General features: G+C 39.1%; 1 protein-coding gene across 3 annotated transcripts in view; it reads right to left on the reverse strand.

The window, feature by feature from the left end:
- The window catches only part of LOC136863874 (solute carrier family 25 member 44), a 396,581-nt gene that overhangs the window by 252,954 nt on the left and 125,179 nt on the right, over nt 1–18,448 (reverse strand). The window contains exon 1 of one of the 3 annotated variants that reach the window (XM_067140239.2): nt 6,257–6,394. The exons of the other annotated variants lie outside the window; for them this stretch is intronic. The gene's annotated coding sequence lies outside the window, so the exon portion shown is untranslated. Of the gene's footprint in view, nt 1–6,256; nt 6,395–18,448 lie in introns of those variants that run through there. 3 annotated transcript variants of the gene reach the window in all.

Here is an 18,448-nt window from a genome sequence, read left to right on the forward strand (position 1 = left end):
CTTTGCGTCCAGGTTATATTTTCAGTCGTATTATTTTCTACAACAATTTTTGAGTTTCGTTACACAATTAATTAATTTTAACATTCCTTTGTATGTGTAGATTTCAATCCTAATTCTATTTTTGACCTGAACTTCCACAATATAGCTTAATAAGAGTCTGATATTGGTCTCTAGTAATAAAATTTCAAGAGGAAGAGCGCTAAACAAACAAAAACCCTGAATACGTATACCACCGCACTAAATTTCACTGTATTTTCAGTAACCTTGTTACCAACGCAATAAAAAATGTTATTACATCTTCCACATAACAATACAGTCATTAGAATCTTGATAGTGTGCAAGAAAATATTTAACTTCTAGTTTGCAAAACTGCAGCCTACGTATCTGGCTGTTTATCTGACAGTTGTAGTACAGGCCCTTTTTTTCTTTCACGGTTAGGTAAAGCGATGGTTGTAAAAACTGCTGGAATATTTAGAAAGATCTGACTTTTCTCTTCACAAATATAAGTTTTAATTATTATAAGAATACAGCAGTTTATTTTATATATTTATGAACATAGTATGTTTTACAAGCATTCTTTATTCCTGATGTTGCAATGGATACCAGTTAGGTTAATATTTTAAAATTTTGCAAATACTGAGGACAAATCAACTAAAACATACTACTGATATATACATAGTCTAGCCTATGAGGTCAATCGGCATGGGTATCATTGTTTACAAGCAGTAATTAGCTTTAGTGTGGTACGCCTTGAAACAATCCATCATACACAAACCAATATCACAAATGCTAGAGAACCACCACGTTTCCCTCCTAATTCTCTTTCCATTATTCTTTTGCCCTTTGTCTGAGCATACTTTACAATACCTAGATACATACTGCCTCCCAGTCAGTCCCACAGCAGAATTTGTAATATTACTCACGCTGGGTACTGGGTTGTCAATGCCTCCTATTTCCATGAACTTATTTGCTAATTCGATCATAAAGCCCTCTAGATGTGCTTTCTTTGGATTGGACTGGGTTTTCTTGTAAATTATGAAGAAATTTACAATAGCCATGCAAAAGACATTGAAAAATACTTTTTTTCCACCATTTTAGATGCTTACATTGGAATGGATAATAACTAAGGAACTGATCCCCATGATCCACTCCAGTTTTACCTTTATCTAATACTAGATCGGTCTTTTCTTTGTTTATGTTGCCTCCCTTACAGATACTATGGAAAATGAATTCACTTAAACTAAAAGGGATAACTGCTAGGTGATATAAATACAGTTTTACCACTTCTAGCACCTGTTAATATGTCTACCTCAAATGATAATCTTGTGTAAAGTCCTTACTCTTAGGTGGGCACAGTTGTACAGTTTTAAAGCATTATTGGCATTCCTGTTTTTAATGTAATTTCATGTGCTATGTCACGTGCAGAAATAGAACCGAGTAACTCGACTAGATTATGAATCACATCGTTGTTGTTCACGGCCAAATTAAGTTACATGCATGTTTTTCTTTGCCCGGTTGTACGACGATTTTCCCATTTATTTACAGACAAAACAGCTTGTCCACAAAGTCACCCATCGGTGAATGTCTAGGAAAATACTGAAACTAAGTCATCCTGAAAATGAACAATGTGAAACAATGACTCAGCAATTGTAATATTATCATCAGAATCCTGTAATGTTCCATTTCCAATTTACCCTGACTGCCAAGTTGCACATGAATACTGGTTATGAGAAAAAGATCAACATAAACAGGATTTTTTCACTGAAGCATGCACTCTGTCCATTCTTGTCCCACTTGCTATAACTGGCAGTGTCTGACAGAACTCTGTTAACAGCATTGTTCCCCCGCCCCCACCCCCACCCCCACCCCAAACACAATAACCATGTCCTTCAGCGATTGAGCTAATCTGAGCTAATCCTTCTACTGCTTTTTTGTTGGCCATGGTGTACTCATCCTTTAACTTGCAAGGATCATCGATTCAGTATTGAGCTACAGAAGCAGTCTTATGTCTTATGTCAGGTCAGGGTCACCCTGCTACCGTATGTGACAGTAGACGGTACTACCTGCGACTCTCTGGCCGAGGGTCAGGCGGCCAGTACCAAACCTGGCAAACTGGGGGAGAACCAATGGCTACGGGCGGATGAGCTCTCCCTTAGTAGGTATGATGAAGCCTTTGTGTAGGAAATGACACATAAATTCTTCAAGTTCAGGGCACTCTCTTGCCCATGGGGTGGAAAACTTCCCCTAAAGGCGGATGAACCATATTTGGTCAACGGCATAGAAAGTCCTCAACGGCGGACCAGGCGTAAGGACAGGAAGTCCCTCCTTGGCTGGAATGGCGGACGAAGGCTGCAGTGACTAGGAACCCATCAATTGTCTTGCATCGGCTTGCCATTTAAAACAGTTCTTAAGTCATCAAGTACAGTGCGTTTGTTGAAGTGCACCAACACTCTCACTCTAAAGGAATCTCACACACAGCAGTCTTCCAACAACAGATTGACTCTTCCAAAAATCAGGAAGTTGCGACGGGGGCAGGATTGTGATGTCCGGAAGCCTCTAGTGATAACTTGGCACGTAGGCGGTAGATGTGTGATCGGTCATCTTGCTTAGGATTATGGCTGTAGAGCAATGCGGTTGCTGCATCTACGACTGAGCAGTCCTATTTAGGGTCCACTCTGCTCACCTCACATGGGGAAGGGGCTAGAAAAGGTGCCCTAAACATAGTCAGCCACTTCTAGTACTGATTGGATAGCCGCATCCAATGGTATCACCTCAATGCGGTCGAACAAGAAAGAAATTATATTTTGCTACATGGAACGTAAGAACACTTAATGATGACCCTTCAAATGAGAGACCCGAAAGGAGAACAGCCCTTGTGGGTAGAGAGTTACGAAGATACAATATCGACATAGCAGCACTCCAGGAGACCCGTCTTGCTGAAGAAGGTCAGTTGAATGAAAACGGAGCAGGATACACTTTCTTCTGGAAGGGTAAACCTACCAGTGAACACCGAACACATGGAGTAGGCTTTGCTATCAAGAATAAGCTTCTCAGAGACCTGCAGGAGCTTCCAACTGGACGTAATGAACGCATCATGACATTAAGACTTCGATTAAATGGCGACCAGCATGCCACAGTAATTTGCGCATATGCCCCCACATTAGACTCTGATGATGACATCAAAGAAACATTCTATTCAGATCTGGATGACATCCTATCAAACATCAATCGACTAGATAAAATCATCTTGCTTGGTGATTTTAATGCCAGAGTGGGAAAGGACCATAAAGTATGGAATGGTGTCATTGGCAAGGAGGGAGTTGGCAGTGATAACTCCAATGGTATTAGACTCCTCTCAAAATGTGCTGAGCATGGGTTGATAATCACCAACACCATCTTTCGCCAAAGAGATCGCTTCAAAACATCACGGCAGAATCCTAGATCGAAACACTGGCACCTCACTGACTATGTGACTGTCCGCAAGCAAGATCTACGCGATGTTCTCATCACCAAAGCAATGACGGGAGCTGATGACTGTTGGACAGATCACCGACTTAATTAGATCAGTGATGCATTTGTCACTGTCCACCCAGAGGAGGAAACAACGGAAGAGCTTCAGACATACTTTTGACACCGAGAAGTTCGGCAATACAGAAATTACTTCACAAAATACAGAGAGCTCCTTCATCAGACTTTGCCGAAGGAATATCAACCTGATATAACGCAACACTGGGAGAGTCTGAAGACTACTATTCAAGATGCTTGCAAAGAAACAGTAGGATATAAGACCAGAAAACATCAGGACTGGTTTGATGAAAATGATGAAGAAATTGAAGCATTGATCTCAGAGAAGAGAAAAGCCTTGCAAGCATGGTGAAGGGACATGAACTCCCACTCTAAGAAACAAGCCGTAAATATTGCCAAAGCGAATGTCCAAAGAAAAACCCGTGAGCTCAAGAATGCATGGTGGACAGCAAAGGCAAAAGAGTTGGAATATCTAGCAGATAAAGATTCACGACAGTTCTTCCAAGCGACAAAAGCAGTTTATGGTCCCACCACCTTTGGGAGGAATTCTCTTTGGTCCAGCGATAAGAGTATACTTTTAAAAGATCAGCACTCCATCATGAATAGGTGAAAAGAGCATTTTGAAGACCTCTTGAACCAGGATTCGATTATTGATGAACAGGTGTATGATATATTAAAACAAGCTCCCATCAATGATGAACTTGGCTCCCCACCAACATTAGATGAAGTTAAGCATGCTGTCAATCAAGCAAAGCATCACAAAGCCTCTGGTCCTGATGGTATCCAGTGGAAGCTCTCAAAGAAGGTGGTGAGGAACTAGTAAGACACATGAACTGATTGTCAAAATTTGGAGCACAGAAGAAATGCCTCCTGATTTCAGAGACAGTCTGGTAGTTCCCATATTTAAGAAAGGGGATCGAACAAACTGCAGTAACTATCGGGGAATATCCTTACTGCCGTGCCTGGGAAAGCTTATTGCTCGAATCTTGGCAAATCGTATTGTACCCCTGGTGGAGAAAATACTTCCAGAGAGTCAGTGTGGCTTCAGGCCTTCTAGAGGAACCACAGATACGATATTCACAGCTCGTCAACTCCAGAAAAAATGTAGAGAACAAAATAGACCACTTTATATTGCCTTTATTGATCTTACTAAGGCATTTGACTCTGTGAACCGAGAAGCTTTGTGTAAAATTTTAGCTCTATATGGCTTTCCGCAGAAATTTATTGCCATCTTGAAATTGCTCTACACTGATATGATGGCAGCTGTCATTGGCAACGGGTCTATTGGAGAGCCATTCCATATCCATATCAATCCATCCAACTTACAGGATGGATGGTAAACTTTTTCATTTCAGCCGTTTAAAGGCAGGAACTCGGACATCGTCTGCAGCATTAGTTGAGTTACAGTATGCTGATGATAATGCTGTCGTAGCTCAGACACAAGAAGAGCTTGTGAGAATCCTGAATGCTCTCTCTGCTGCGTACAACAAGATCGGACTCAAACTGAATACCAGCAAAACACAGATCCTATACCAACCAGCCCCTGGGGAAGGTCAAAGAGATATCAATGTCACAATTGATGGAGTGAGCCTTCAAGTTGTAAACACCTTCCCATACCTTGGCAGCACCCTCTCATCAAGCGTAAATATAGATTCAGAAATCCAACACAGAATTAACCGTGCAGGAACACCCTTTGCTAAGTTAAGATCTCGAGTTTTTGACAATCACGATGTCAATATCACAAAAAAGATTCTTGTGTACAATTCTGTTGTAGTTCCAACCTTACTCTATGGATCTGAATCCTGGACATGCTACAGTCGACACCTTAAGAAGCTGGAACAGTATCATCAACGTTGCTTGAGGAGAATACTGCAAATAACTTGGCAAGACAGGCGCACAAACATCAGCGTTCTTGAAGAGGCACACACCACCAGTATAGAATTGATGGTTTTAAGATGCCAGCTACGATAGACAGGCCACGTAGTTCACATGCCCAATAATTTCATTCCCAAACAAGTGTTTTACTCTGAGCTATCAGTAGGGAAACACGCTGTGTAGGCGGTCAGAGGAAGCGATTTAAAGATGTAATCAAGGCTAACTTGAAGAGATGTAACATTGATGTTGATAACTGGGAGAGCTTAACGCTTGACCGTTCATCCTGGAGATCACTAGTCCATTACGGCACACTGTCTTTTGAAGAAAACCGCAGACGTACAGCGAATGACAAGAGGCAATGTAGGAAAGAAAAAGAAGTGCTGAGAAGACATAGAAATAACATGACTGCTCCACCTGGGACTACCTGTCATCACTGTGGCAAATTGTGTAACTCCCGCATTGGACTGTATAGTCACCTCCGAACACATAGATGAAGAGACATCCTATCTGGAAGACAAACCTACTCGATTATGAGTGTTTGCTATCATCACTCATCCTAAACAATTAAATCACAATCTCTCATAACCTGACCAATTCCTCTGTTTCTTAAAATAGAACACATGGGCATTTCCAGTCAGAATCTGCAGGAATTTGGAACAATGAATGAGCTGTCATTCCTCTGATTAAGAGAGTCATGGCAATTCCAGAAGATGTCTCTGTCCAAGCAATCTTCCCCTCACTTCACATTCAAGTCAAAATTTGTACTATGCATAAGATTGGGCAATTTATTTTCTACAAATTTTGTTATGTAGCACTTTTTAATAGGATTAGTAATAATGGAGATGTTTCCACGAACCTACTACGCTGTCATAGCATGCAGAGGGGTGATACGCCGACATGGTGCATCCCAGGTGGCAGATAGGGGGGTCCTCACCGGTTTACGGTGTATCGTTTGCATGTAAACTTTTTAGTTTAAGTCTCAAGTCTCTGTTTCTCAGGATCCTCTTCTCTTCTTGGTCTTCAATTTGCTGCATTGTCAAGCCTAATTCATCTAAATCATCTTAGACTTCTTTGAATCAATTATTCTTGGTTAGAAAGAATGAAGAGTTCTGGGAGCAGAAGAAGAAACATAAGCCAAATTTGTAGTTAATACTCTTAAGACTTAAATGTATATGGATTGATTAAAGTGCTCGAATGTAATAATAATAATAATAATAATAATAATAATAATAATAATAATAATAATAATAATAATAATAATAATAATAATAATAATAATAATAATAACAACAACAACAACAACAACAATAATAATAATAATAATAATAATAATAATAATAATAATAATAATAATAATAATAAAATAGAGATGTTTGAGAACTAATTTTTAGACCTTCCCCTAAACCACTATTTCACCCAGCATGAACCAAATTATTTATAAACTAGTTTTATGTATTGAATAAGGTGGATCCAAATTATAATAAAAGTTGTAATCTTGGTTCAATACGGACAAACAATGAAATTTATTAATTTAACTAGTTTGTAGTGCCTTCTCTCTACCTTAAATACTGATTTCCATTCAATTCTGTTTAGCTGTTTTCTCATGATATACATACAGGATCTCTCATACAAACTCAGACCGAATGCACGGTGTTTGTACTCTGCGCTACGGCAGCTGAACTTACGTCGCGCGTGGCCACCCTGCTTTAAGCATGTATGCAATCTTCTATGAAATCTTACCTTATAAAATATGCTGGAAGTGTCATCCTTCCTGGGTTATACAGGCATTGTATCTGGTAACCACATTTTGGCTGATGCAAGTGAGTTCTGCCACTGTAATGTTTCTGATTTCATTCGTAATATTTTCTTTCAGTTCCTCCAATGTGTGAGGATTTGTTCGATACGCCTTTTCTTTCAATTTACCCCACAAGTAAAAATCACACACTGTTAGATCTGGAGAACAAGCGGGAAACAGATGAGCACTGATCACTCTGTCTCTGGCTGAATCTTGTTCAAACCACCCATGCGATCTTTCTTCTTCCGTTAACTGATGGAAGATCAGCATCAAAATGTCATCTTGTTACCTCTTTGCATTTATTGTCGTCTCAAGAAAATAGGCCCAATTATTCGTCTTACACCAACAGCACACCAAACACCAATCTTCCTCTATCATAATGAAGGGCTTCATGAACACCATTAAGATTTTCTGCACATCAACAGCGAGAGCTATGACTGTTTACACGACCATTACGATGAAACCTGAACTTTTACATATGAAAATATGGTGTTGCAATTATTACTGTCTCACCATGTTAACAGCTGAGATTCAGACTGGCGACTCATGCTTGCCAGGTCAAACATGTCCAGCCTGCTTGTGCACGCCTCCCATACTGCAGCTGCCGTAGCGCAGAGTACAAACACCGCGCATTCGGTCTGGGTTTATATGAGAGACCCCGTAGATACAGGATAGAAATTTCCAATCAAATTGAGAATTTTACAACAGTAGCTCAAGACAACACTACAAGACAACAAAGGTATTTTAAGGAATATTTTTGAAGCCACTTAGACAGAAAAAGACCAGAAATCAAACCTTAAGCATAACTTACATGAAATGACCAAAAATACCAATGTTTTAATGGAAGAAATCTTCAAAATAGCTCCCCATAATAAAACCACTAACGACAACACAAACTCCCCTCCTATACATTTCCCCTACCGCAGCACTGCCCCTCCTCCTGCTACCGAGCCTTCTCCAAAACAGCTGCCAAATGTAAGGACGAGATCAACATTCTAATGCGACCAGCAGGGAAGTGAGTACTAAACTCTTTTCAAATCACCTAAAAAGCAACTGTAGTAATTGTCATACTTTCTTACAAAATACTAGAACTGCTTCATTTTATAGACTCCTCAACAAATATCTGGAAAATCTTCAATCTTTACTGGCAAATCTTTCAGGTTCAGGGTGTTGGTAGTCTTATCAACCAGACGTTCCAACAAAAGAGCCCCACACAGTTCTAATCTAGGTAGGGACTGTGGTTTCAGAGGAGCAACTCTGGATTTCGAACATACCAAATGTACCGAAACTTCACCATGTTGATTGGTACTGCGGATATACACATGCTGCGTAGGCCCGTTCAGAAGCGTCTGAGAAGCCATGAACTTGTATTTGGATTACTCTTCCTGTGCAAAGAATCAACCTGTCGACATGAATGTTGTTCAGTGCTAGAAGATGGTGTGTTTTCCGCAGTTTTCCGCCACCCTTCTCGCAATAGCTGCATAAAAATCTCAGCACTGATATGCATATCCACTGGTCCTGGCTTGTTGAAGTGAGGATCCACCAATCTGATATCCTCAGGCAGGTTCCAAGATTTACAATCAATATGGTTCGCTGGAATATCGCCTGTTATATGAGGAGTATAGAACATGCTATAACAGTTTCAAATCTGGACACATTAGAAATGATACGAACATCAACACTCTGGGATGCGGTGACAACAGTGTTATTTATACCACTAACTGGAATGCAGTTTCTATATCGCTGCAGCCTCAGCTTACTTGCAAGCGACTTGGTTATGAAATGTGATTGCGATCCATTGTCAAGTAGAGCTCGGCACTGGTGAATTTGACCCTTGTTGTCTGCAACTTCTACTATTGCAGTGGACAGCATTACTTGTGACTGTAGCTTGAATTTTAGTGTGCAGTAACTAGCATGGCTCTGACCTTGTTCGTCATCTCTAATACCGGTACCTCTACTAGCTTGGGTATCCCTGTTTGTAGACGTTTGATTGTGTGTGGCACTGTCAAAGTGAATCAAAGTGTGATGTCTACATTGGCATGTCTCACAGCTATCAGATTTGAACACGTTGACACTATGATGCCTAAAACACTTAAAGCATAAACCCTTCCTTTTGACAAAATCATACCATTGTCTTGTGTTAGCTTGCAGAAAACCTTCACACCAATGTAACGGATGATCTGAGTCACAAAAGTCACACTTCCCCCTTGTAGATACATGTGAGTTAACTCGAATTGAGCTTTCATTGTTTCTCACATACTGGTGATTAGGTGGATTTGCAGCGCTCCCCTTTTGTTCCTGTGTTGCCATCATCAATTCTAACACTTTTGTTCTCTCTTCCAAAAAGGTGGATAACTCAGCGAGTCTCGGAAAATCATCGCTGGGAGCTTACATTTCGAACTCTTTACAGGTAGCGGGATGTAACTTGTCAAACATCAGCTGCTGGAGTAAGACTTTGTATAAAGGCACTGAAAGGTTGAGGTTCTGAATAGCGTTTAAATTGCTTACTAAGTGGTTGTTCAACTTCCTAAGGTCTGAAGCTGTATCTTTGTGACAAGTAGGTAATAACAATAGAGCCTTGATATGTTGTGTTGCCATCAGTTTTCTGCTGTTGTACCTCTTGGATATGATTTTCCAAGCTACTAAAAAGTTAGGGTTAAAAACAGGAATGTTCTAAATTAATTGACGAGGCTTGCCCTTGAGTGCTGAAAGTAGATAATGAAATTACTGAACGTTTGATAGCTTTAAATTATCAACAATTAAAGCCTGAAAAGTGTCTTGGAAATGAGTCCAAGTCCCATACTGCCCATGAAATGTAGGGAGGTTAATGACGGGCAATCATATTTCCATAGAAATCTGTTGGGGATTACCGCAAGTATGCTGAGATAACTGATCGATCTTCTGTTCGGAGGTTATGCTCTTTTCTATCTAAATCGTAATAATTTTCTATTCTTCAAACTGTTCCTATCCCGTTCCCATTCATGATTTTTGTAGTTCTCATTGTCATTAATCTCAAGTTTACACTGAACATGATTATATTCTTCCCAGAGTGAAGGCAATTGTTTCAACCTGCTACGTAGTGCATTAATATTGGAGCTCGCCACAAACTTCTCTACATATTTACTGGTACGTGTTAGTGACCCTTTAATGACTGCCCGTTGTTTCACCAACAGGTTGGTTTTTATCATTAGACTCCACGATATGATATAAAGTTAGGAAAGAAAGGAAAAATGACAGGAATGACTGACCTCTGGTATACTGCTATGATGTGACTTATCCTTCAATCCTTTGTCCGCCTTGTCTCGTACAGCATGCCACAGGGATGATGATACACGTGCTCCAATATTCTCTCCACAGGTTGTCAACACTCAAAAAATATACACTCACAAACACCGGAGGACCACGTAATATTATAGCATTAGGACATTTTCACTAATCCGGCCTGGTATGACCCTGTCCCAACCTCACAGAGTTTATCCATGCAACACATTTCACCATAGTTCCTTTCAGGCCGCCATACTGCTTGTTTACAACTGCCTCGCTCACACGATTGCACGCGAAGATGCCCGACCACTCCTGAGATAGGCTACCCCAGGAAGTGGCGTTCTGTTCAACCACAAACAATTACCTGTACACAATGTTCCAAAAATCTTCTAAATTAGAGTGTCTACTTGTCAATTTTGCCATGGATTTTGGTATAGCATTGTATCTTCTTTAAGTAGATTATGTCCCCTATGAGGGACGAAACATGTTCTTCTAATTTATAATTTTAAAAAGTGTATTTCTTTTAAAAGATAATGCAATATTACAGCAGGCCTATTGCATAGGTGGACTCTTCTGAATTTGATTAGAGTATTACATCAATACACATGTTTCATAATGAAATTCATTATTTGCAATGACAGAAATTTAGAAACTGCATTTCCGAACATTACTTTCTCATTGTTAGTAACATTTGAAATACTCAGAAAATTATTAATCCTTGCATGGTCAGACATGATGTTGACATGCCAAAACTACATGCACTGGCTGAACAGTAGTCAAATAATGGGAAAACCTCTTGAGCTGCTTGTGCTTGTTTTAAGGGGCCTAACATCGAAGGTCATCGGCCCAGGCCTCTTGAGCAAGTATTACTCAATAGTGGGGATAATGTAGAGATAACTGGGGAAAATATAAGGATCAGTGATCTGGAAGAAAATAACTGTGATGAACAGAAGAGGTCAAACTTTTTGAAGAATGAAAGCCATCAGCAAATATTAAGGATGTTAAATATGAATAACTTCAGGCGTGTCATTGATAAACTAAATAACTTTAGACAGATCTTAAACATATAATAGTAAAAACAAAAGTCTACATTAGGCCCTTGGAACATACCAGACATACTACAGATGAATGATTTAATACGATTATATGCCACAAATTGCTTCCAGTAGAAAATGTGACAAAGTAGAGGAAACCATGTCATAAGCTCCACGCAACATATTACAGGATGAGGAAAATAATTGCTGTGGTGAGAAATATCACTTGATTTTTTTTCAGATCCATAAGTTGGCCTGATCCTTGAACTACATGATGGCAGCTACAACAGCACTGTCAGAGCACTGAAAAGTCAAAAGAAATTCCCTGAATACAGGTTATGTCCTTCTTTGCTGCAATTGTAAGGAACAGAAACCCCAAGCTCAGAAATCTGTCTACGCAGCAGGTATTAATGGCAATTAATATGTCACCGCTGCACATCAGGTGACAGGTAGCTGACCTGAGTTTCCTCCATTGGATCTTAAATGGGAATTACCACTCGGAACATCTTGTCTCACTCTTCTCTCTCCGTGTTCCTTCCCGCTCCACCAGAACCAAAGACTTTCTCTACATTCCCCACACTCAGCACTCAATACTTCAACGATCTTTCCTAATCCGCCTCCCAACACGCTTTAACAATATTAATAGGAGACAAGAGCTTGATATAGCATCAAATAAAAGCATATTCGAGAGGGGTGAGGGGTGTGAATAGTCTCTTAAAGATAAGTTGATGTGTAGAGATTATACCGTCACCTTGACCCACGACGACTTGGCTATGAACATGGACATTCTCATGGTTTTCGATTTGAACAGTTGTTAATAGTTGGCTGTGTACCTGAATAAATAAATAAATAAATAAATAAATAAATAAATAAATAAATAAATAAATAAATAAATAAATGAATGAATGAATGAATAAATAAATAAATAAATAAATTTAATTAATTTGGTTAAGTTCTAACTTTTAAACTTAGGGCAAATATTCAATTTTTCAGGTTTTCCACAAAATGGTCATTATACTATGTACTATCAAATAATAATATAAACAAACAATGACATTTTCCAACTAAAGGTATGGCAACTGTCATAAATATAACAAGAGATCAGCTTAAACAATTGTGATGAAAATCCCAAATTACAACTTTTCAAGGAGTACAAAATTACGATCAAACTCGGCAAAGAATTTGGTTGAATCGATGAAAAGGTGTTTATCACAACTAGAGCCCAGATTCTTATGTAATTACATATCCCCCTCCTTTTCTTGCAGACAACTGAAAATGAAAAATTGGTTATACTTGAGCTTAATTTTACATATTTTTAGTAATATTACATATTTTACATATTATGTACACATCTAGGTGATTTTTCAAAATTAAAAAGAAAAAATTCAGTTCATTTTATTTTTTCAGACTCTAGTACAATAATTGGCGCATTTCCTTTCAAATAGAAAATATTTCAATTGCTAAACTTTGCTAAAGACTAGTTCATTTAACATTGGGATTTCCAACCCTTTATCTGTGAAATACGATAGGTCCGACTGCCTCAACTTCATACAATACCACTAATCCTTTACTGAGAGAGTTGGCCTGCGGTTAGAAGTGCGCAGCTGTGAGCTTGCATTCAAGAAACAGTAAGTTTGAACCGCAATCAGCAGCCCTGAAGATGCTAGTCCGTGGCTTCCCATTTTCACCTCAGGCAAATATTGGGGCTATACCGTAATTAAGACCATGGCTGTTTCCTTCCGACTCCTAGACCTTTCCTATCCCATTGTCGCCGTAAGACCTATGTGTGTCGGTGCAACGTAAAGCCAATTCTACAAAAACACTAATCCTTTCACTGAATCTGGGATGGCCAAGTGCATCACATTGGCCATTTAATCCGATGTTACAAATTGAAACAAGCTATTGGTGAGGGGCTTGGGTCAGGTGTCAGGTAAGTATAAATACCACTGTGTAGGATAAAAACATATTTTTCTAGGAAATCTTAAGGCACAAGAGAAAGCAAAGAATGTGGCACACACGACAATGGGGTGAAAATGGCCGACTAATTTTCCAGGCTGCATCCTCATACCTCAACTGACCAGTTAAGTTATGATGGCTGACGAATGTATATTAGTGGTGTTCTATTTAGTCTGTTAACTTATGTGAAGCAGGCTTGTTAAAAATGGCTCCTATTACATTTAGTTTTGCATCAAAACTAAGTTTGTGTCAATTATTGTGGAATGTTTTACAATGGATGAAATGAAATTATGTATGGCTCTTAGTGCCAGGAGTGTCCGAGGACAAGTTTGAGTTGACGCCGGTAGGCGACCTGCGCGTCGTGATGAGGATGAAATGATGATGAAGACAACACATACACCCAGCCCCCATGTCAGCGAAATTAACCAATTATGGTTAAAATTCCCGACCCTGCCGGTTATCGAACCCAGGACCCCTATGACCAAAGGCCAGCATGCTAACCATTTAGCTATGGAGCCAGACTTACAATGGATGGTAAAGTGGTAATGTGCCAAGTGTGGAATAAAACTATAAGGATCGTCGCCATAAGACCTATCTGTGTCGGTGCGACGTAAAGCCCCTAGAAAAAAAAAAAAAAAAAAAAAAAAAAAAAAACTATAAGGTATTCCATGAAGTCACAACTTGACCAACATGAACATAATGCATTGCACACCAACAGTAAACATTTGAGTGTTTTCTTAGCATGTACTCTAAATTCAAACGGGACAACCAGTTGCATGGTAAAGAACAATATTAGAACCGAAGTGACCTCCACCCAGAGAATTTTGAAGCAGTATGAGTTGCTATACAGAAAAATCCCAGCAAATCGTGTAAAGCAGTAGTACAACTGGAATGTTCTGTTCAACCTTACAAGTGGCCTCCATATGTACCCATACAAGATGACCACTGCACAGAAGTTTACTGATGAACACAAGCAGCAGAAACTACTGTTTGCTTGCTACAAACTCTTAATAACGTTTTTTGACAAGGCACATTTTTCATTTGGACGGTGAGGTTAACAAACAAAATGTACACCTTTGAGCTGAAAATCCAAGTTTCATGAACAATATCCTGCTCTGAGGATTACAGTGTGGGCCGCAATTTCCAGTCACGGACTTATTGGACCCTTTGTCTTTGAAGAAACTCAACAGCTCTGTTCTGTTTTTTTTCCCTTACAAGTTGCTTTACAGACAAGTCTTATGGCAATGATATGACAGGAAAGGGCTGGAAGCGGGAAGGAAGCCGTGATGGCCTTAATTAAGGTACAGCCCCAGCATTTGCCTGGTGTGAAAATGAGAAACCATCTTTAGGGCTGACAGTGGGGTTCTATGAACAGTGAGTATTATTTGAGCATGGTCCATAATAACTTTGTTCCACAGCTTCTGCTACTGTACTGCCCTTCAACATGCAATGGTTCATGCAAGATGGAGCAAGGCCACACACTGCAAACATTATGTTGAATTTCATACATGAGCATTCCAGGTTGTTTCAATGAAAGACAATTTTGGCCCCCAAATAATCCAGGCTTCAACCCAAGTGACTCTTTTCTTTGGGGGTGCCTAAAGGAAAATATTTTTCCGAAACACGCACATGATTTAATGGAGCTAAGAATATTTATTCTTCAAACTTGCAGTGAAATTACAGAAGACATGCGCCATAGCGCAATCGCTAACATCAGTGTTCGTTTGAAGGAAGTTAGAAATCAAAATGGTGGCCATACTGAGCATGTGCCGAGTTAGAACAATTCTCCATAGTGTGTTTTTCATTGCAGTGTATGTTTGTTTGAGTTTGTATTGAAAATAAAATTTTTATTCAACAGTAAAATGGTGACTCATTTCGTATACCACCCTGCATGTGCCAGGTAGCTGAAAACATTCTGTGGTCTTACATTAGTACAAATAGCATTTTCGCGCGGCTGTGAGCTTGCATCCGGGAGATAGTAGGTTCGAATCCCACTATCGGCAGCCCTGAAAATGGTTTTCCGTGGTTTCCCATTTTCACACCAGGCAAATGCTGGGGCTGTACCTTAATTAAGGCCACGGCCGCTTCCTTCCAACTCCTAGGCCTTTCCTATCCCATCGTCGCCATAAGACCTATCTGTGTCGGCGCGACGTAAAGCCCCTAGCAAAAAAAAAAAAAAAAAAAAAAATAGCATTTATTAATCCTCCTATTCAATACAATCCATATCATCTTATAAGATGAGCATTAATTAACTAGACATGTTTCGAATCGCTCCGAGTCATCTTGATTTAAAACATTGAACTAAAATAACATTGAGATTAAAACTGTGAAATATACATTAAAAAATTTTGAGGGATTACAGTGTCGGAGGTGACTTTGAATACAACGCTGTGAATAATGACAGCAGTGTCAGTGATGGAGGTAAGCATAACCTAAATATGTCAAGTGACAGCAATATTTTTGCCATACATTTTGTTTATGTTATGAAATGTGACAACCTTCACTACTATAACTCCTTTTTATGCTTCAGAAAATGCAACTGCCTATGAAATACGCCCAAAACTGGAACAATCTAAGAAAAGAAGGCATCGTAAAGCACCAATGACAAATGCTGATTTGGGATGGAATGGTGTAAGAGTTGACTCACCTCCAAGAAGAAACAAGCTTTATGGAGAGATTCCGAGAGTTGCTGTTGAACTGGATAATTTTTCCAGTGAGTACGAATGCTTGCATTATAATTTCACTAAGGATATGATCAAGAATATAAAGCAAGAAACCAACAGGTATGCCGCAAACACAATCTCAAAACTCAGATGGGCAAATAAATTGAAAGAACATAGTAGATTGCAGCGATGGGTTCCAGTTATATTATCTGCACTGTACAAATTTTTTGCCATAATCCTGCATTATGTGCTTAGTTGTAAAAAGTAATCTGAAGGATTATTGGTCTACATCCCCTATTTTGCAGACAACATTTGCTGGCAAGCTACTGTCACAAGACAGATTCAAAATTATCATTTCTATGCTACATTTGAACAACAATGACACTTACATACCTCGTGATCAACAAGGTTATGATCCTCTTCACAAAGTTAGGGCATATTTTGATTTTCTGGTGAAACAGTTTAGTAGTGGAATTGTCCCATCCGAAAATCTGACCATCGATGAGGGAATTTGTACCTTTCGTGGTAGAATACACTTTTGTGTGTACATGAAGAACAAACCAGAGAAGTATGGAATAAAGTTGATTCTTGTGTGTGAATCTAATTCAGGTTATGCTTTGAATATTGAAGTGTACTCTGGTTGTGGAAATGACTATTTGATTGTTTCTCTGATCGAAAGGTTGTTGTACGATTATTTTCGCAAAGGCCATACTGTGTATATGGACAGTTTTTACACTAGTCCAACTGTTGTGCAATATTTATGGGATGGAGATACCTTAGGTATGGGAACTGTAATGCTCAACAGGAAATTAGCTGCTGCTAAATTGAAAAGGGGAGAGTTAACTTTCTGTCATAGATCCAACATGATGGTCTGCAAATGGAAAGACACAAGAGATGTCAGTATTCTATCTTCGAAACATGGATGTACAGCTTCTGAAGTGACAGTGAGGGCAAAGGGCTCTAAAGGAAAGGTTATGGTGAAGCCAGATGGAATATTGGACTATAACACAAATAAACCTGGAGTGGACCGTAATGACCAGCTTGTAGCCTACTATCCATTCAAGAGGAAAATGATGAAGTGGTGGAAGAAGCTGTTTTTTCATCTCTTCATTCGAGGTGTAGTGAATAGCTACACACTATTCAAGAAAATTGGAAGAAACCAACCATACACTTCCCATGAGAAATTCACGTGTGTCGTTGGTGAGACACGCCCTTTGGTAGCAGGGGAAGAATTTGTTGCCATGGACGTTGGAACAATAGACAGACTCACCGGAAGGCATTTTGGGAGAAAAATCCCACCAACTGAGAACAAAGCCAGACCGTGTAGAAGTTGCAAAGTGTGTTGAAACAGAAGCAAGAAGGCAAATGGTAAATGGGCCACGCAGGAGAAAACATATTATTGCCCACTGTGTGATGTAGGACTTCGCATGCCAGATTGTTTTGAAATTTACCACACAAAGGCAAATTATGTTTAGAAGACTGTATTTTCTCTTGCTCAGAAGCCTTTTGTGGAAAATGGAACAATAATTTTACATTTGAGTAACTTTTTACGAAATTTATCAATTAAAATTAAATCTTATAAGAGCTCCCATTTTCATTTTTGTAATTATTACTAGTATTATTGAAAAATTATAATTTTTATACCATACTCATTGGTGTTGTTTTCTAATCAAATCAAATCAAATCAAATCAAATCAAATCAAAATCTCTTTATATCAAATGAGGTGTCTACCTCGGTGGCAAATGGTACACTAAAATACATTATTGTCAAGCACTAAATATTAAATTAACAAGAAAAGAAAATTTTCCTATAATACAAATTTTATACAATTTACGCTAACAATTTTTTTCTATTAAACACACAAAATTCTATTTATAATATCTCCTGTACTACATACAAATATAGTCAACTGATATACAGTATGTGGAATTACTTCAAATGATACTATATAACTGGTATAAGATTAAACTTTACATTGCATTCATTTAATTTTTTACCCATTCTGGAACCCAAGTAGCTGGAACCTGCTGCATCTTAACCAGAGCCCCTTTTGCCACCACTTTTCAGAGTTCCTGAAGGGCCTTCACAGCTACCGTAGCGGTCCCAGGGCCCTCGAAGTCTCCACTGTACTTCACCCCTACAGGCAGTCCCCTACTCTGGCTGTCCAAACTCCTTAGACCCGGGGAAGGAATTAATTTATTCACATACTTTTTTTAAATTTCCAATAACCTGCACTGGTCGAATGCCCTCTAACACTTCATTTATTTTCTCTGTTGCTGTTTATTCTCTTCTTGAATATCTGTACAGATTTTGGAAAAGGATCAAACACTACCCA

This window comes from Anabrus simplex, chromosome 2 (genome assembly GCF_040414725.1).
Source record: "Anabrus simplex isolate iqAnaSimp1 chromosome 2, ASM4041472v1, whole genome shotgun sequence".
Lineage (NCBI taxonomy): Eukaryota > Metazoa > Arthropoda > Insecta > Orthoptera > Tettigoniidae > Anabrus > Anabrus simplex.